This window comes from Jaculus jaculus, chromosome 12, assembly GCF_020740685.1.
Source record: "Jaculus jaculus isolate mJacJac1 chromosome 12, mJacJac1.mat.Y.cur, whole genome shotgun sequence".
NCBI lineage: Eukaryota > Metazoa > Chordata > Mammalia > Rodentia > Dipodidae > Jaculus > Jaculus jaculus.
In genome coordinates, this window is record NC_059113.1 from 62,335,965 (window position 1) to 62,357,221 (window position 21,257).

At 42.4% G+C, this 21,257-nt stretch overlaps 1 protein-coding gene across 1 annotated transcript in view; it reads right to left on the reverse strand.

The window, feature by feature from the left end:
• The window catches only part of Znf668 (zinc finger protein 668), a 704,021-nt gene that overhangs the window by 423,808 nt on the left and 258,956 nt on the right, over nucleotides 1-21,257 (reverse strand). The gene's annotated exons all lie outside the window — the stretch shown is intronic.

Genomic DNA, 21,257 nt, shown 5'->3' on the forward strand with positions numbered 1-21,257 from the left:
ACTTTGAGATTCCATGTCATTCCTATGAGAATGGCTATCATCAAGAAAACAAATATATGCATATATATATATGACAATATATGCTGGTGAGGATGCAAAAAAAGAGGAACCTTCTACACTGTTGGTGGGAATGTAAACTGGGATAGCCATTGTGGAAATCAGTGCTCAACATAGATATAACCCAGCTATAACACTCTTACGTATATATCCTAAGGACTCACCTCACTACCTTAGAGATACTTGCACATCCATATTCATGCAGCAGCTCTATTCACAATAGTTAGGAAATGGAACCAGTCTAGATATCTCTCAACAGATGAATGGATAATGAAGATGTGGCACATTTATGCAATGGAGTTCTATTCACAGTAAAGAAAATTGAAATTATGAAATTTGCAGGGAAATGGATGGATTTGGAAAGGATTATTCTAAGTGAGGTAACCCAGGCCCAGAAAGCCAAATACCACGTTTTCTCTTATATGTGGATCCTAGCTACAAATGTTTAGACTTCTATATGAGTTGGGGTAAAAGTCAGTAGCAGAGTCCAGTAAGCTAGAAAGGGGCTAAAGGGAGGGAGAAAGGGAAGGATTGTATATATGTAAATAGATGAATAGATTGCTGGGGGTGGAATGGCCTATGTGAAGTCAGGGGAAGAGATTGGTTGCTGAAGACTCCACATGCTTGTGTGCAAGTTCACTGAGAAATCAAGCTGGAGCTGAGCTGAAAACCTCTTCTGTGTAGACCAGCTGACAGAAAGCTGGAAAAAGCAATACTGCTTGCAGTTCCATGAAAGAGAGAAGTCATCAATGGAGATAAACAACAGTGGACACTGCAAGCATCAAGTTTGGCCAGCCAGATCAAATGAACAATGAGTACAGTGGTGGCAAGTCTGTTATGAGGAAACCCTCCACTCTATAATTGGACAGTAGGCCCACTCCACAGGAGGCAATATATGCCTTGTACTGAAAACCTATGATGAGAGAGGTCATGAGCCCTAAGGGTGTAACACCTTATGGTGTCTGGTTAAATGCACATACTATGCTTACCAAACTGCCTAGAAAGTACTTCTCTTAATGTTTATACACATATATTAAAGCTACTCTTATTTTTTGTTAGAGAAGCTTCTGTTCAGATGGCAGTAACCTCTGGGATGACTCAAAAGTCACCCTAGTGCTGAGAAGAAGTGACAGAGGAGTGCTCAGCACTGAAACATCTCTATGACACCCTCCAAGGCTCAGAGACCATTGCAGAGGAGGTGGCAGAAAGAATGTAAGAGCCAAAGGAAGGGTAGGACTGCTTACAATGCAATCTTCCATACACAGCATGGCCTGGATGTCCATGACCTTGCAATGCCTGGTACTACATTCATAGAACCCTCATAATAGGAGGAAAACATGATGACATTAAAATAAAAGAGAGACTACCTGAGAGGGGGAGGGGATATGGTGGAGAGTGGATTTGTAAGGGGAAAGAAGTAGAGGGGAGGGAATTATCATGGTTTATTGTCTATAATTATGGAAGTTGTCAATTTAAAATGTTTAAAAAAGAAAAACAAAACAAATAGATCTATCAAAAATTAAAAAGAAAGAACTGTAGAGATGGCTTAGCGGTTAAGGCACTTGTCTTCAAAGCCAAAGGACTCAGGTTCAATTCCCCAGTGCCCACATAAGCCAGATACACAAAGTGACACATGCATCTGGAGTTCATTTGCAGTGGCAAGAAGTTCTGGCATGTTCATACTCTCCCCCCTCCCCACATCCCTCTCTGCTTGCAAATAAATAAATAAATAAATAATAAAAAATAGACAGATATTAGGCTGGTGAGCTGGCCCAGTGGTTATAGGTGCTTGCTTGCAAATCCTGCTGCTGGCCAGGGTTCAATTCCCAGTACAACCGAGGGGGTAAGGTCATGATGGGGATCCAAAGCAGACCAAGATAGCTGCTTGCATTAGGAACAGAGACTGATCACCTCCAGGGGAGCTGCTCTAAATTAGCCCAGCAGGGAGCCATTAAGGGGATTTTGACAGCCAGGGAGTTCCCATAAGGGGGAAGGAAGTTGAAATTTTAACCTCTGTGTGGATATGTGAGTGAGCGGGCAACTCAGTTTGCTTGTGCTCTGAGTTTGAGTTTGTAGTCCTACAGCTGGGCATCCTTAAGATACCCACTAAGGCCACAAGATTTGAATGGCCAGTGGCATAAGGTCTCATGGTGGGATTTGAATAGATTCCAATATATGCACAAGGCGATGCATGCATCTGGAGTTTGCTTGCAGTGGCTGGAGGTCCTGAAATGCCTATGTTAAGAAAAAAAAAAAAGGCCGGGCATGGTGGTGCACACCTTTAATCCCAGCACTTGGGAGGCAGAGGTAGGATTACTGTGAGTTTGAAGCCACCCTGAGACGACATGGTGAATTCCAGGTCAGCCTGAGCTAGAGTGAGACCCTACCTCAAAAAACCAAAAATCAAAATGTAAAATAAACAAACAACAGCAACAACAACAACAAAAAACCCTACACTGAATAGCCAAGTGTGGTGGTACACACCTTTAATCCCAGCACTCAGCAGGCTGAAGTAGGAGGATCACCATGAGCTAGAGGCCAACTTGGGCTAGAGTGAGACCCTGCTTCAAAACAAAACTAAAAACCAAAACAAACAAACAAACAAACAAACAAAACCCAGTATTAAGGCTAGTGATGTGATTCATTGACAGGGTGCTTGCCTAGCATGCACAAAGCTGTGTTCCATGCTGGGACCAAAGCAGCACTCAGGAGTTGGAGGCAGGAGGATCAAGATTTTTTTTTTTTTTTAAAGTTTATTTTTATGTATTAGAGACACAGGGAAAGAGAGAGAGAGTGAGAAGGATGGGCCATGGCCTCTAGCCACTGCAAATGAACTCATCACTATGCCACTATGTACTTGTGGCTTATGTGTGACCTGGAAAATTGAACCTGGGTGCTTTGGCTTTGCAGGCAAGATCCTTAACTGCTAAGCCATCTCGCCAGCCTAGGATCAGGATTTTTAAGGCCATCCTCAACTATGTAGCAAGTTTAAAGTCAGCCTGGGCCACATGAGAGACACTGATTCAAAACCAAAAAACCTACATTGAGATTCCAGTCAGAATGGTGTCAGTAAGAAACCTTTACACTCTGTGGGAAGACAAATTAGTCCAGCCATAAGGAAGTCAGTGTGGCAGTTCCTCAAGAAACAAAAAAATAGAACTACTGAAGGAGGATAGGAGAAAGCTAGCTTTAAATATATATATTTTATTTATTTATTTTTAATTAATTTATTTATTTGAGAGTGACAGAGAAACAGGCAGATAGATAGATAGATAGAGAGACAGAGAGAGAATGGGCATGCCAGGGCCTCCAGCCATTGCAAATGAACTCCAGAAGCATGTACCCCCTGGTCCATATGGTGAACATGAGTCCTGGGGAATTGAGCCTCGAACCAGAGTCCTTAGGCTTCACAGACAAGTGCTTAACCACTAAGTCATCTCTCCAGCCCTATATTTATTGATTGATTGATTGATTGATTTGACAGAGAAAGAGGGAGAGACAGAGGAAGAGAATGCGCATGCCAGGGCCTCCAGCCACTGCAAACAAACTCCAGATGCATGCGCCCCTTGTGCATCTAGTTCTGGGGAAACGAACCTAGGTCCTTTGGCTCTGTAGGCAAATGCCTTAACCACTAAGCCATCCCTCCAGCCCAAGAGAAAGGCATGCACCACCATGCCCAGCAAAGCTAGCTTTTTAAAAGTGGTTTCAGTCAGGGATTGAGGCCTGAAGAGAATTAGGAGATGCCACCCCTCATGCCACCACACCCTGGCACCAGAACTAAACTCTTGACCAAAATAGAACTCTGTCTGATCAAGACTGATATACAGTGCTCCCTGCTGCCCACAGTCTAGCATGCTACCTGGAAGGGCTGACCAGGTGGGCCAACTCTAGGATCCAACCACAAAAACTAGAAACCAATCTGGTCTTCCCCTTGCATATCTGCATCCGATGCTGTGCTGGTTTGATAAGGTGTCCCCCATAAACTTAGTTGTTTGGAATGCTAGGTTCCCAGCTGATGGAGATTTGGGAATTAACACCTCCTGGAAGGCGTATATTGTTGGGGGCAGACTTGTGGGCATTATAGCCAGTTTCCCCTTGCCAGTGTTTGGCACACTCTATTGTGCACCTTATGTTGGCCAGGGGGTCATGTCCACCCTCTCTGCTCATGCCATCGTTTTCTCCTGCCATCATGGAGCTTCCCCCTTGAGTCTATAAGCCAAAATAAACCTTTTTTTTTTCCCCTACTGCTCTTGGTTGAGTGATTTCTACCAGCAATGTGAACCTGACTGCAACAGATGCTATAAAAGCTACTGCCTTTCGGGCTCTCCCTCTCTCCTGACACAACCCCTGGTATGTGTGTCATATTGTTTGCTGTCGCTGGATTCTCTCTCATTTCTGTTTGGCTACACGGTGGTGACTTCCCCTCTCACTGAGCCTGGCTGGATGTGTGTGAGGGGAAACAGAATCTTGTTTCTTGGTCTGGATGGTTTTTCTGCTTGCCTGTGTTGTATAGTTTGGGGTAACTTCTCACTTTGATTACTTGGATTTCCCCCACGTCCCTAATCTACCATGGGGGTACTCTTACTAACTCGAGGCCTGCTACCTGGGTAGTTTCCTTAAACTCGGAGTAACCAAGAATGTAATTCTCTTCATTACTCATTTCTCTTCCAAATTGCTTGGTCTCTGCTTTGAGATTTTCCCTGGTGGATGCCGTGTGTGTTCTCAGTCTCCTGCATACACATGTAAGTTCTACCCTCCATTTGCTTGCCACTGGACTCCAGTTTTTGCCTCAAAACTTCAATTTCTCGTAAGTGAAGCTTATAAACTATACAGTATTTCCACATGAGAGCATGTTTCCTAAATCACATAATTTATGATTTCTCCTTTAAATAAATCCCATAATTTGTGATTTCCCCCTAAATAAACTTAGTAATTCACAATTTATCCTTCTTGAGTCCATCTTTATTAATTCTTTATTAAATGTAGGACAGAACCCAAAACAATGCTGAAAGACCCTCCCTGAACCCCCAAATCCTGCATCACTACATCCCTTGCTTCTGGGAATGATGTAGTTAAGAAACACTATGTGGCTGCCTTGGAGGCTGAGAACTACATGGATGACTGAGAGGGCTCTGGGAATTCAGCCAGAAGAAAACATATTGCTGGGAAAATCCAGTTACAGTTGGCTGCTTCTAGTACATCTCTGCTCTGAGCTTGCAGGTCAGACTCACCTGTTCTTTCAATCTTGTTGTTTCAATAGAATTCTAAGTTATAACTAAATTTTCAATAGGCAATTAGTTTAGGAAACTCAATTATGGAGACAGTCCAAACATAGTTAATCCCCCCAAATCCAGCCTTCATTTGAATTTCCCATTTTTGGGTCTCCCACCTATTTTCCTGATTAGGTGCTGTTCTTGTTTGTGATTAAGCCTACCTGATTGTTTTTCTCTTTGCTATACTTCTGGCTCCCACACAATGAAGCTTGTTGCATATGTCCACTTACTCTCTCCTACTGGGTTTTTAATGGTCTCCTCTTGGCTTGGAGACAGCAACTCTAAGTAATAATCCAAATCAGCAGAGAGGAGCTGTTCTATAAAGGTTAAAGCTATGCTATGATACCAACACATGACCCATCCATATAAAGTTTCTACTTAATGAAAAAAAAAATGAACTTGCACATAAAGAATTGAACTCTCATTAAAAAAAAAAAAATCTATGCTATTTTCATGAAAATTAATAGGACTGGATGGACTTCCGGTTAAGATGGTGGCGTAGATACCACGCCAAAGCAGCCTAGGGGGGAAAAAGACCAAAAAAACTCAGCAAAATACACACTTTTACTAAAAAGTGAGGTGTATAGGAAATTGAAGCGGCAGCGGAGAAGTAGAAGAGTTCCAGAGCATCCAGAGCCTGCACAGGCGGGAAAAGCGGCTCCGGCAGCTCGGCCAACTGCTGCGGCTGTGGCGCATCAGAAAGCCGCCAGACTCGGCTCCAGCCGCAGGAAAAGCCAGGTGCGGGAGCTTCCCCTCACACCGTGCTCCCCGCAACTCAGGACACGTGAGGGGAGAGCAGCAGTGAGCAACAGAGGAGCAGACTGCGAGGTAGAAGAACGCTTGGAGCAGTGAGAGAACCAGAGCAGCTGTGGCTCCCTCCCCTCCCCCACCGCCTGAGCCCAGCTCCGGCGAACAGAGCAGCGGCCCGGGACCCGGCCACGCCAACTTGGGCTGACAGCTGGACCCAAGCAGGAGCAGAGTTCGGCAGCAACATCAGCGGCTCCAGCACCGGTAACAGCGGCCCCAGCAGCAGCAGACCCAGGAGTGGCAGCAGCGGCAGACTCGGCAGCAGCAGCGTCAGGGGGAGCAGCGGCAGTGGACACAGCAGCAGCAGCTTCAGCAGCAGTGGTGGCTCCAGCAGTGGCAGCTCCAGCAGCAGCAGAGGCAGCAGCAGCGGCTCGGTTTGCCCCGCAGGAAAAGCAAGTGCCCAGCTCCAGAAATCAGAACAGCAGCCTGACGACCCAGGCAGCAACTTGACTGAGACCAAAATCATCCAAGGTAACTGGGATTGCACCAGGGAAGGGTCTCACTTGGTCGCAAGCTGACTTGGATCCCTCAACAGACCAGAAATCTTAACCTCTTTGTTGATAGAGGATCTGGTCATTATAATAACTACTCTTGCATACATACTCGGGGCTGTTTTTGATTGAATGTGTACAGTGTTTAGTTAAATTTTAGAATCTACCTGTATTTTATTCCACTCAGCCTGCTTGAATACTCCTATAGCAGGGAAACTCAACCCCTAAGAACATCTTTGTAGATACTCTGAGAGTCTTAAGAGCCACACCTAACACCTTAAGGTCCTACCCTGAAAATATATTACATCAAATCAATTGATACAGCTAAGAATACACAGCTAGCTATAAAATCCAAGCATTAACTTAATCCAAGATGCAAAAATATATACATTATAACACAAGAAACACTAAAAAGCAAGACAATATAAATCCACCTAAAAGTATTAATGCATCAGAAATGTCCTCCAGTGAGAAAGAGTTAGAGGAAATGCCTGAGAAAGAGTTCAAAGGAATGATTATAAATATGTTCAAAGAGGTCAAAGAACACATCAAAACAATCAAAGAAGAAATCAGAGAGGAAATCAAAGAGGAAATCAAAGGAATCAAAGAAGATGCAGGACACCAATTTAATGAAATAAAGAAGGTAATACAAGACATAAATAAGGAAATAGAAATAATAAAGAAAAACCAGTCAGAAAAGTATGAAAATCTGAAAGAAATGGATGACTTCCTTGATCTATATGACCTACCTAAATTAAATCAAAATGAGATTAATCACTTAAATAGACCTATAACAAATATGGAGATCCGAACAGTTATCAATAATCTCCCAACTAAAAAAAGCCCAGGCCCGGATGGATTCACTGCTGAATATTAACAGACTTTTAAGGAAGAGCTAACACCATTGCTTCTTAAGCTTTTCCAGGAAATAGAAAAAGAAGGAATTCTACCAAACTCCTTCTATGAGGCCAGCATCACCCTGATACCAAAACCGGGCAAAGATAGAACAAAAAAAGAAAATTATAGACCAATCTCCCTCATGAACATAGATGCAAAAATTCTCAACAAAATATTGGCAAACAGAATACAAGAGTATATCAAAAAGATCATTCACCCTGACCAAGTAGGCTTTATCCCAGAGATGCAGGGATGGTTCAACATACACAAATCTATAAATGTAATACATTACATAAACGGGTTGAATGACAAAAATCACATGATCATCTCATTAGACGCAGAGAAGGCATTTGACAAAATCCAACATCCTTTCATGATAAAGTCCTACAGAGACTGGGAATAGAAGGAACATATCTCAATATAATAAAGGCTATTTATGACAAGCCTACAGCCAACATATTACTAAATGGGGAAAAACTGGAAGCTTTTCCACTAAAATCAGGAACAAGACAAGGGTGTCCACTGTTCCCACTTTTATATAATATAGTTTTGGAAGTCTTAGCCATAGCAATAAGGCAAGAGACACAAATAAAAGGGATACAAATTGGAAGAGATCAAGTTATCATTATTTGCAGATGACATGATTCTATACATAAAGGACCCTAAAGACTCTACTAGCAAGCTGTTAGAGTTGATCAAAACCTACAGCAATGTAGCAGGATACAAAATAAATACACAGAAATCAGTAGCCTTCATATATGCTAACAACAAACACACAGAGGATGAAATCAGAGAATCACTCCCATTCACAATTGCATCAAAAAAAATAAAGTACCTTGGAATAAACCTAACCAAGGAAGTAAAGAATCTATACAATGAGAACTTTAAAACACTCAAGCGAGAAATTGCAGAAGACACTAGAAAGTGGAGAAACATCCCTTGTTCCTGGATTGGAAGAATCAATATTGTGAAAATAGCAATCCTACCTAAAGCAATCTACACATTTAATGCAATCCCTATCAAAATTCCAAAGGCTTTCTTCATGGAAATAGAAAAAACAATCCAAAAATTCATTTGGAATCACAAAAAACCTCGAATATCTAAAATAATACTGAGCAACAAAAAAGAGGCTGGTGGTATCACCATACCTGATTTTAACCTATACTACAGAGCCATAGTAACAAAAACAGCATGGTACTGGCACAAAAACAGACATGTAGATCAATGGAACAGAATAGAGGACCCAGATGTAAGCCCAAGTAGCTATAGCCACCTGATATTCGATAAAAATGCCAAAAATACTCATTGGAGAAGAGACAGCCTCTTCAGCAAATGGTGTTTTGAAAACTGGATATATATCTGCAGAAGGATGAAAATAGATTCTTCTCTCTCGCCATGCACAAGAATTAAGTCCAAATGGATTAAAGACCTTAACATCAGACCTGAAACTCTGAAACTGCTAGAGGAAAAAGTAGGGGAAACCCTTCAACATATTGGTCTTGGCAAAGACTTTCTGAATACAACCCCAATTGCTCAGGCAATAAAACCACAGATTAGCCACTGGGACCTAATGAAATTACAAAGATTTTGCACCGCAAAGGACACAGTGAAAAAAGCAAAGAGGCAACCTACAGAATGGGAAAAAATCTTCGCCAGCTATATATCTGATAAAGGATTAATATCTGGGATATACAAAGAACTCAAAAAGTTAAATAATAAGGAATCAAACAAGCCAATCAAAAAATGGGCTATGGAGCTAAATAGAGAGTTCTCAAAGGAAGAAATACGAATGGCATATAAGCATCTAAAAAATTGTTCTACGTCACTAGTCATCAGGGAAATGCAGATTAAAACTACATTGAGATTCCATCTCACTCCTGTCAGATTGGCCACCATCATGAAAACAAATGATCATAAATGTTGGCGGGGATGTGGAAAAAAAGGAACCCTTCTGCACTGCTGGTGGGAATGCAATCTGGTCCAGCCATTGTGGAAAACAGTGTGGAGGTTCCTAAAACAGCTAGAGATTGATCTACCATATGACCCAGCTATAGCACTCCTAGGCATATATCCAAAGGACTCATCTCATTTCCTTAGAAGTACGTGCTCAACCATGTTTATTGCTGCTCAATTTATAATAGCTGGGAAATGGAACCAGCCTAGATGTCCCTCAACAGATGAGTGGATAATGAAGATGTGGCACATTTATACAATGGAGTTCTACTCAGTGGTAAAGAAAAATGAAGTTATGAAATTTGCAGAAAAATGGATGGACCTGGAAAGTATTATACTAAGTGAGGTAACCCAGGCCCAGAAAGCCAAGCGCCACATGTTCTCTCTCATATGTGGATCCTAGCTACAGATGACTGGGCTTCTGCGTGAGAATGAAAATACTTGGTAGCAGAGGCCAGTAAGTTAAAAAGGAGACATAAAGGGTAGAGAAAGGAAGGGAGGAGGATACTTAATAGGTTGATATTGTATATATGTAATTACAATGATTGTAATGGGGAGGTAATATGATGGAGAATGGAATTTCAAATGGGAAAGTGTGGGGGTGGGGAGGGAGGGAAGTACCATGGGATATATTTTATAATCATGGAAAATGTTAATAAAAATTAAAAAAAAAAAAGAAAATTAATAGGACTGGAGAACATTATGTTCAGTGAAATAAGCCAGGCTCATTTCAGCAGGGTGTGGAGGCACATGCCTTTGATCCCAGCACTTGGGAGGCTCAGGTAGGAGGATCACCATGAGTTGAGGCCACCCTGAGACTATATAGTGAATTCCAGGGCAGCCTGGGCTAGAGGATGACCCTACCTCACAAAAAGGAGGGGGGCTGGAGGGATGGCTTAGCAGTTAAGGAGCTTCCCTGAAAAGCCAAAGGACCCAGGTTCAACTCCCCAGGACCCATGTAAGCCAGATGCACAAGGGGCACATGCATCTGGAGTTCATTTGCCGTGGCTGGAAGCCCTGAAGTACCCATTCTGTCTTTCTTTCTCTCTCTCCCTCACTCTCCACTTGCCTATTTCTGTACCTCTCTCAAATAAATAAATAAAAACAAAATATTAAAAATGACAAGTATCAAATGTTTCCTCTTACACTGGAATCTAGGTAAAAGATGTATGAAAATGAAAGGGAAGCTATTAGAGAGGGAGAGGGCGATCAAGGAGAGGGGTGAGCAAAGGGGCATCATTAAAAGATGGATACATTCAATAGTATGTTATAAGAGTTATGAAAATGTCACAATAAAACTCATTATTCCACATTATTAATACGTGCCAATAAAAAAATATGATAAGATGTCATCTGACTCCAGATAGAATGACTGTTATCAAAAAGACAATAGAGGGCTGGGAAGATGGCTCAGCAGTCAATGGTACTTGCTTGCAAAGCCTGAAGTCCAAGGTTCAATCCCCCAGTACCCACATAAAGCCAAGTGCACAAAGTGGTACATGCTTCTGGAGTTCATTCACAGCAGCAACAGACCTTGGTGTGCCCATTTTCTCTCTCTCCCGCTATCTCATCAAGTAAATGAATTTTTTAAGAAAGACAAAAGCACTGGCAAGTCTACAGCAAAAAGTGAGCTTTCATCATTGTTGGGAATGTAAACTAGTATAGCCTTTTTTTTTTGTTGTTGTTTGTTTGTTTGTTTGAGGTAGGGTTTCACTGTAGCCCAGGCTGACCCGGAATTCACTATGTAGTCTCAGGGTGGCCTCGAACTCATGGTGATCCACCTACCTCTGCCTCCCAAGTGCTGGGACTAAAGGCATGTGCCACCATGCTCAGATTTAAATTTTTATTTATTTATTTGCATGTGTGAGTGCAAAGGTTTCTTGTTGAGCACATTTGGCTTTGTGTGCGTGCTGGAGAATTGAACCTGGTCCACCAGACTTTGTAAGCAAGTGTCTCTAACTGCAAAGCCATTTCTCTAGCTCCTACTTTAAAATATTATAGAAGCCAGGCATGGTAGCGCATGCCTTTAATCCCAGCCCTTGGGAGGCAGAGGTAGGAGGATGGCCGTGAGTTCGAAGCCACCCTGAGACTACATAGTGAGTTCCAGGTTAGCCTGGGCTAGAGTGAGACCCTATCTCCAAAAACCAAAAAAAAAAAAAAAAAAAAGCAAAGTTAAAATATAGAAGTCCCTCCCCTCCAGTCAAAATAGAACCATAACCTGATCTAGCAAATCCACTGCTGGGCACACAGCCAAAGGAAAAGAAATTAGTATGTTGCAGATATTCACTATCCCATGTTCATTGCAGCACTATTCACAACATCCAATAATTGGAAATGACAAGCAAAAAAAGGAAATCTGACACATATGGTGGAATACTAACAACCATAAAAACTCTATCATTTGTGATAATGTGGATAGAAATGAAGGTCACTATGTTAGATGAAATAAACCAAGCATAGAAAGCAAATATCACATAATTTCATTCATATGTCAAATCTGTGAAAACTTATCTCAGAAGCTCAAAGGAGAACGGTGGTTTTGGAGGCTGGGGACAATAGAGAAGGAATTGGGAAAGGTTAATCAATAGCCACAGTTATAATTAGACAGGAAAAATAGTTCTGGTGTTGTTTCATAGGAGAGTGACTATAAATAATAACGGGCTGTGCATGTATGTATGTGTGTGCATATGTATTGATTTAGTGAAATAGGGTCTCACTATGCAGCATAGACTAGCTTCAAAATCATGATCTTCTTGCTTCAGCTCTCAAAGCACTTGATAACAAGCATGAGATACCAGGCCTAACTTGTACTGTACATCTTCACAAAGCTAAAAGAAATGGACTTAAGAGAGATGGTTTAGTGGTTAAGGCACATGCCTGTAAAGTCAAAGGACCCAGGGTTGATTCCTTAGGACCCATGTAAGCCAGCTCCACAAATGACACATGCATCTGGAGTTCATTTGCAATAGCTGAAGGCCCTGATGTGCCCATTCTCTTTCTCCATCTGCCTCCTCTGCCCCTCTGTCTCTCAAATAAACAAATAAGTTTTTTAAAGAGTTTAAAAATCTATGGGCTGGAGAGATGGCTTAGCAGTTAAGCGCTTGCCTGTGAAGCCTAAGGACCCTGGTTCGAGGCTTGATTCCCCAGGACCCACATTAGCCAGATGCATAAGGGGGCGCATGCATCTGGAGTTCATTTGAAGTGGCTGGAGTCTCTGGCACGCCCATTCTCTATCTATCTATCTGCCTCTTTCTCTCTCTGTCGCTTTCAAATAAATAAAAATAAACAAAAAATTTAAAAATCTAAAAGAGGACTGGAGAGATTGTTCAGTGGTTAATGGTGTTTTCTGAGAAAACCTGGTGGCTAGGGTTCAATTCCTCAGTACCCACGTGAGGCCAGATGCATAACACAGTGCATGGGTCCAGCGTTCATTTGTAGTGGCAAGAGGTCCTGGCATGCTCATATCCCCATGCCAGGGCCTTGAGCCACTGAAAATGAACTCCAGACCTATGTATCACCTTGTGCATCTATCTGGCTTACAAGAATACTAGGGAATCAAACCTGGGTCCTTGGGCTTCCCAAGCAAGCGCCTTAACTACTAAGCCATCTCTCAAGCCTCAGGGTATTTTTTGAAACAGGATCTCAAGTAGCCCATTCTGGCCTTCAACTTACTATGTAGTCAAGGCTGGCCTTGGACTCTTTTTTTTATTTTAAAATATATGTATTTGTTTATTTGAGAGAGAGAAAGAGGCAGACAGAGAGTGAGTATGGGTGCACCAGGGCCTCCTGCCACTGCAAATGAACTCCAGATGCGTGCACCACTTTGTGCATCTGGCTTTACAAGGTTACTGGGGAATTGAATCCAGGCCATCAGGCTTTGTAAGCAAGTGCCTTTAACTGCTAAGCCATCTCTTCAGCCATGGTCTTGAACACTTGATTCTCATGCCTCTACCTCCAAAATCCTGTGATTACAACTGTGTGCTACCATGCCAAGCTAGAATGATTTACTTTTTTAGAGCGAGGGAGAGAGAGAGAGAGAGACAGAATTGGCATGCCAGGGCCTCAGACACTACAATCGAACTCCAAACACTTGTGCCACCTAGTGGGCACGTGTGACCTTGTGCTTACCTTGCCTGTGTGTGTCTGGCTTACATGAGATCTGGAGAGCAGAACATGGGTCCTTAGGCTTCACAGGCAAGTGCCTTAACCTAAGCCATCTCTCCAGCTCTAGAATGATTTTTGTTTTAAGAAAATTCTGGGTATAGAGTTTCTCTTCAAAGATAGAGAAGTGAGGCGTTGCGTGTGGCAAGAGGAGTATTTAAAACTTAAGGGAACTAGATTCAGATACAGTTGGCAAACATGAAGTAGAAGTGGAAAAGTGAGAAATCCAGCCCCAGGATTCTGCCCACCAGGTTTCTGTTCAGAAAATAAATCACCAAGTAGGCAGACTCAACAGTTTTTGGTTTCACTTAACTAAGCAAAGTTAGACTTGAACCTAAATAGCAGCAGTATTGACCTGATTCCTCCACCCTCATGGGGTCCCCCCAAATGCCATGGCAGACACCTATAGGAGCCTTCTTCACCAGATCATCTGAACTTAGGGACACAGTCAAAACACAGAGCATTAGGAACGCCAGCAGTGGGAAGGCCTGGCTGTTCTCCAAACCCTCCAGGTGTTTTCTCTGCCCTGGGTTTTTGTCACAGGCTCAACCTGGATCTGAACACCCACAGTTCAAGGTATACTTAACTAGGTATGGCTAACTCCTAGCCCCATAGTGCCAGGAAGATGAAAACTTGGACAGCTAGCCATTTCTTCCTTATGCAAAACCACCTATGCCCATCTTTCTCTGAAAATGTCATGATGAGTCTCTGAAAGAAAGCTGTAAGTTTCAGATACTCTAATGTTCTAATTGTATGCTCACTGCTCTCATCTGTAAAATGGGTGAGTTGGATTAAGCACTTGTTCTACACTTTCATGATATTGGCAAAAGTGAGCTCTTATTTTCAAAAAAAGTATTTTATTTATTTATTTGAAAGCAGAGAGGTACACACACACACCAGACACACAGAGAGACACAGGATGAGTATGGATGTACCAGGGCCTCCTGCCACTGCAAATGAACTCCAGATGCATGTGACACTTTGTGCATCAGATTTACATGGGTACTTGGGAACTGAACCCAGTTCGTTAGGCTTTGCAAGCAAGCCATCTCTACAGCCCCAAAGTGAGCTATTTTACCTTAACTTTTCTCCACTTAGCATTCACCCTGAGTGATCATGAAGCATCACGGACATATGTTGGGTTGCTTATGAGAAGAGGTAGGGTCTTAATCTTTTATGTCTCCTCTCTGAAGAGAGGGATCAAGAGAAACACTGGGTTTTGTGGTGTCTTTGAAGGCTGGGGCCTATCTTACATGCTCCAGCTCACAAGACCAGCTCAGAGTCTCCAAACCTTTTTTGGTCTTAAGCCATTTCTATTTGCCTAGAATTTGGACCATGTATCATTTCTCTCCAGTGGCCTTTACTGTTCCCTTTTCCTTCCTGGAACTCAGTCCTTCACCTGTTTCTTTTCTTCAGCTCAATGAAGACCTTCTCATAGCCGAAGTGTTTTGAAGTCTCTGCAGCTGCTCACCTCTAGGTGACACCATCCATATTCCTGATCCTTAGTCTTGGTCATCCTTGGTCACCTTGTCCCCATCCTGTCCTGGCATGGCCTACTCCAGAACTTTATGAACTGAAGCTTTCAGGGAAAAAGCCACACTTATGTTAACAGTTCTCCAAGGCTGAATGACTTAGGCCTTCATGAATGTAAAGAGTTCGAATGTTGTTGCTCCAGAGTCAAATGATTTGGGGCTATTATTAGTTCAAGTAATAGCCATTCGTTGCTCACCTTTGTGTCTGAGCTACAATCCTGTGACTATTACTTGAAATCCTTGAAATGTATTAACAGCTTCCACCAACCCAAAAGCTAAGAATGTCATCAGACAGCATCTGCAACTGGCATAGCTTTGTTGTAACCTGCCCACCAGATGTTTCCATCAAGGGATTTGAAAAGTCCCTTGATTTATGACTTCATTTTGTCCCATAACTGTAGAAACCCAATGTAACTGGGACATGTTAGCTGGGGCAAACGGAGCCTGGGTTCCTCTGCCATGGCCACTCATATTTGGCTTATTCCCTTTGAAGGGAGAGCTATGCTTGCATTGACAGTCTGCTGCATGAGACAGGAACTTCTTAATTTCCTCCCTCACCTGACACCTGGCAGCAAGTCACAGCTTTACCCTTCTTTGCTCCAGTTGCTCTTTCATGATGCTCTTTTTTCTTCTGTGCTTCCACTTCTCCCACCCTGTAATGACTGCTCCTCTCTCCATGGGTTCTTCATATGTGGACACAGCTGGTTTTTCCATGAGACTCATTGCAGACACATCTTTTTCCTACCTCCTTCCTCATACTCTCACCAGAATTTCCACTTAAGCTGATGGATCCAACATGCTCTCTCCTGAGGTTCACATCCACATGTCAGGTGTGTCTCCTGGGGGCTACACTCACCTGTCACATAGTCATTATGATGCAGGGATGAGAAGACATAGCCAAGAGAACTCTTGTGCACTCTTCTATGCCTCTCAAACTTCCCCCTGTTGTAGCACAGCTTCTTCATTTGTGCATAATGATCATCCCACTGGCCATCCTGGGGCAGAGATAACCTTCCCCTCAGAGCCCTGGCAGTGAAATAAGCCAAACAATACAATGATAGCCACATTTATGTTAATGGTAATGGGGCTGTTAACACACTCTAGTAGCAGAAGGGAGGTTAGCAGAACTTGGCCTGGGATTCACCCTCCAGCTGCTCACGGTGCTGGTAGACTTGGTAGTATATACAGGAGGAGGAAGTCGACTAAAGGTAACTGTGTTCTGGGAATACAAATTTAAAGTTCTATATTTTATTTTTATTTATTAATTTGAGAGAGAGATACAGAATTAGGCAGGTAGAGAGAGAGAGAGAATTGGTATACCAGGGCGTCAAGCCACTGCAAACAAACTCCAGATGCATGTGCCCCTGTCGGGAGCCATTTTGGCTGGACTTGTATCCATAGCTCTGGGCTTCTGGCAGCAAGACCTTAGCAAAACTATAGCACCTACATGTAAGCAAGATCATGCATATTCAGTGTCGGAAGCCATTTGGCTGGCCTTAATAGTCTTTTGTACTGAGAAGTGATTGAAGTGCAAAAACTCTGTAACAGGAAGTTTTTTTTTTTTCTTTTGATAGAAACTTGTGTGGGACTTATGGAACTTTTGTCCATGGAAAAACTGTTTGTAAGAAGATATAAAAAGAAATGCTGTGAAGTAAACCTTGCTTCAGTCCTGGCTTGAGTCCTTGCTTCAGCCCTGGACTGGAGTCCTTGCTTTCAGTCTTTCTTCTGTCTTTCCTTAATCCTCACTCCTCATCAGGCTCAAACCTTTTCTGCCAGCAGGCTACAGCATGCCCCCTTGTACATGTGGCTTACATGGGTCCTGGGGAGTTGAACCTGGGTCCTTTGGCTTTGCAGACAAGCACCTGAACCAGTAAGCCATCTCTCTAGCCCAAATACAGATCTAGATTACCCCAAATGCCATGTTCCAATGTGGTAACAGTTTTATGAAGTTTATGAAGTAAAAGAACAAAGAAAATCATAACACAATACACAGAAAACCATGACAACACAATAATTTCAAATACTTTAGTGGAATCATCAGGTAGGTGGATCACAACAAAGTGAAGAAATCTCTGGTAAGGGCCTCAGATGCTAGCTGATGACATTATTAGCCTTCCGGTTGATGGAATCCAGGGATCTATCTATCTTTATATTCCAAATGGGTTTGCCTAATAGTCACAAGTATAGGTGAGACACAAAGGTGGGAAGATAATGGCTATTTAAGGGGACTAAAATAGCCTGGATCTGTGACATTCTCTCCTCCTTCAGTGCTATCTAGTGCAGGGACAATCACCACCATCCTATCTCAATGAATAGCCCTCCCTGTCCACTAACCCACCCACAGGTTAGAATCCCTCTCCTGGATAATCTGTCTTTAGTAATGTGGAGATCAAGTTAATTGGTAAAAGGGTAATCTTTGCACAGGCTAAGCCTGGGGACATGGAAAACTAGGAGCCTGAGCGTGGGTGGGGCTCCTTGAAGATGGGAAACTCACAGCTTCCCCAATGATTTCCTGATGAAATAAACCGAAACAAACAACTCATGATCTGATCTGATACAAACTCGTGATCCTTCTTATGCTCAGACTCTCCGTTGCTATGCCTGCCTGAATCTGAATAAAAGCTGCAAACACAGTCAGTTCAGGGAGCTCGGGAGTGCATCCCCTGACCCTCCACTAAATCATATTTTGGGGGCTGGCGAGATGGCTTAGCAGTTAAAGTATTTGTCTGCAAAGCCAAAACCAGGTTACCCAGGTCCAATTCCCCAGGACCCACATAAGCCAGATGCATAAGGTGGCACATGTGTTTGGAGTCCGTTTGCAGTGGCTGGAGGCCCTGGCACATGCCCTCCCTTTCTCTCTCTCTCTCTCTTTCTCTTTCTCTCACTCAAATCAATAAAATAAGTAACATTTTAAGAAAGCTAAATCATATTTTGTCTGGTGTGTATTCATTTCACATTTATTCAAACACCACTAGACAATGTCGCAGCAAGTGACACTTGAACAGGGACAGGATAATTTCAGGAGGTGTGAAATCCAAGGAAATAGAGAATACCATAAAATAAATAAAACAAAGGGGAGCTCCACAGCAGAACCATTAATAATGGGGGGTTTCTGCCTGTCCTTGGGAAGTGTGGATCAGTCATAACATGGGCAGTCATTATCCACAGATTAGAAAGGATGTATTAAGATGGTTTAACACTTGTTGACATCCTCCAGGGCCCAAGTCTCAGAGGAGCAGCTCTTGAAGCTGCTGGAGACAGTAGTTAAAATTAATTTTGGAGGACTGGAGAAATGGCTTAGCAGTTAAGGCGCTTGCCTGCAACGCCTAGGGACCCAGGCCTGATTCTCCCGGTCCCATGTAAGCCAGATGCATATGGTGGTGCATATATCTGGAATTCATTTGCAGTGCCCAGAAGACCTGGCACATCCATTCTGTCTCTCCTTCCCTCCCTTTCTCCCTCCCTCTCTTTCTCTCTCTCTTCCCCTCTGTTTCTAATAAATAAATAAATAAATTTTAAAAATAGATTAATTTTTGGTTTCTGGACAATGGCACAGTAGATCTAGCATTGTGGGCTCAAGTAGAGATAGAGTATGAGATGGGCCCATGATAAGGGAAACCTCCAATGTCATCCCTCTCTGTCAGCTCTGCTCTCAGACCCAGGTCCTCCTGGTATGTGTGGGGGAACAACCTTCTCTTCTTCCCATTAAAGTCACTATTAGTCAGGTCTCCCCACCTTGCCTGGGCCCAAGACAGTAACCAAGTCCTCCTTCACTGTGCCACAGCAAATAGAAATACCTTTCTTTTTCTTTCAAACCTGTCTTGGATAATGTTGCTTACCTCTTTCGACAGTGCACACCTGGCTTTTCTGATGGGATATTATGCAGGCTGATTCTCAAAATATTCTAACCACTTTCCCACTCTCAAGAGAGCAACTGGAAATACCGTGGGAGAGCTCCTCTTAAAACAGAACATTCTGGATTCAAAATATTTTTAAAAATTGGCTTTCTTCTAAATTTCTCTGCTTCTTAAGAACCTGATAAGCCTTTAAATCTGGTTTCTTACTAGGTGCTTGAAAGACTTTCCCTAGCTTTCAAGGAGAGAATAAAAGGATATAAAGCTTTGACCTAAAATGTTTAAAAATATTTTTTCTTTTTTTTTTGGTGGGGGGGTTTCAAGGTAGGGTCTCACTTTAGCTCAGGCTGACCTGGAATTCTCTAAGTAGTCTCAGAGTAACCTCGAACTCACGTTGATCCTCCTACCTCTTTCATTTTTACAGTAGGGTCTCCATCTAGCCCAGGTTGACTCTGTAGCTCAGGATGGCTTTGAACTCAGGGCCATTCTCTGACCTCAGCCTCCCAAGTGTTGGGATTAAAGGTGTGTGCCACCATGCCCAGCATTGCCTTTTTTTAAAAGGACCACAAGGCAAGGTAGTACAAACCTATAACCTGGTATTAAGGAAGTATAGCCAGGCACGGTGGTGCACACCTTTAATACCTGCATTTGGTAGTCAAAGGTAGGAGGATCACTGTGAGTTCAAGGCCACCCTGAGACTGCATAGTGAATTCCAGGTCAGCCTGGGCTACAGCATCTCCAGACACTACCTCAAAAAGAAACACACACACACACACACACACAAGCATAATCAGGAGGATCAGGACTTCAAGGCCATCCTCAGTTACATGAGATCCTATCTCCAAATAAACTGTTAAGGGACTCTTTTTCTTTCTTTTTCTTTTTGCAGGCAGTCTTGCTTCTACCCAAGGCTGGCCTCAAACTCATGGTGACACTCCCTCAGCTTAAGTGCTGGAACTGGAGGCATTTTTACAGGCTCAATGCTTTTTGTTTGTTTGTTTGTTTTTGTTTTTTTCAGAAGTAGAGTTTTACTCTAGTCCAGGTTGACCTAGAACTCACCATGGAGTCTCAGGGAGGCCTTGAACTCACAGTGATCCTCCTACCTCTGCCTCCCAAGTGCAGGGGTTAAAGGCATGCATCACCACACCCAGCTCAATTTTTAAAAAATGTTTATTTATTTATTTATTTGGTTTTGTGTTTTTGAGGTAGGGTTTCACTCTAGCTCAGGCTGACCTAGAATTCACCATGTAGTCTCAGGGTGGCCTCGAACTCACAGTGATCCTCCTACCTCTGCCTCCTGAGTGCTGGGATTAAAGGCGTGCGCCACCACACCCAGCTAACTTGTTCAGATTTTTATGTTAAATTTCCACAGTGGAGATTACGAAAGATGCCACTCCAGAAAACAATGACATTCAAGAATCTGGGTAAACCTATTGATACACAAATGATGGCTTTGTTGCTAGCTCTTAAACTAATGTTTTATATTTTTAAATCAATTTTAACTTACAGTGTAACATTAAAATATGAAGATTATTGCCTGTTTATCTGTGCGTTCCTCCTTCAAAACAGTTTTGGCTGTGGTCTAAATCTTCTGTTTTATTTCTATTAAAAAATACCTGCTTAAGGTATACATTTAAGATTAAAATTGAAAAAACTAGCCAAACTTACAGGGTGTGGTGACATAAGGCTGTAATACCTACTTTTGAAAGACAAAAGTAAAAAGATTTCTCTGAACTCGAGGCAGGCCAAATTGATTTTCAGGTCAACCTGGGATAGAGTTAGATCCTACCTCAAGTTTCAACAAGTTTGTAGTTGGAGACTGGAAAAGACAAAAAAAAAAAAAAAAAAAAATTACATTTAACCTATACATTTTTGCCAGGCCATATTGAGTTGTTTTACTACTAGAGACATTAGAAACTAACTATATAAAAGAACCAGTTTTAAAAGCATTCTGTAAGCTACATCATTTCTGTAATTGTATAACGTGGGGTTTTTTTTGTGGTTTTGAATGATAGCCATTAAGTTAACAAACATAAGACAATTTCAATAGGAATTGCATTGCCCTTTTTAGTTCCTTAATTTAGGAGAATTATTTTGAAAGGCAGGATGGAAAATTTTAAAGTAAACTTAGTGAAGAAATAGCTGGTTGCTACAGGTAGGGGACAGCCTGAACTGTATATTCAGAAGTAAATCAAAAATAGGCTAAAAGATAGGCTGCGGATGGCCCAAGAT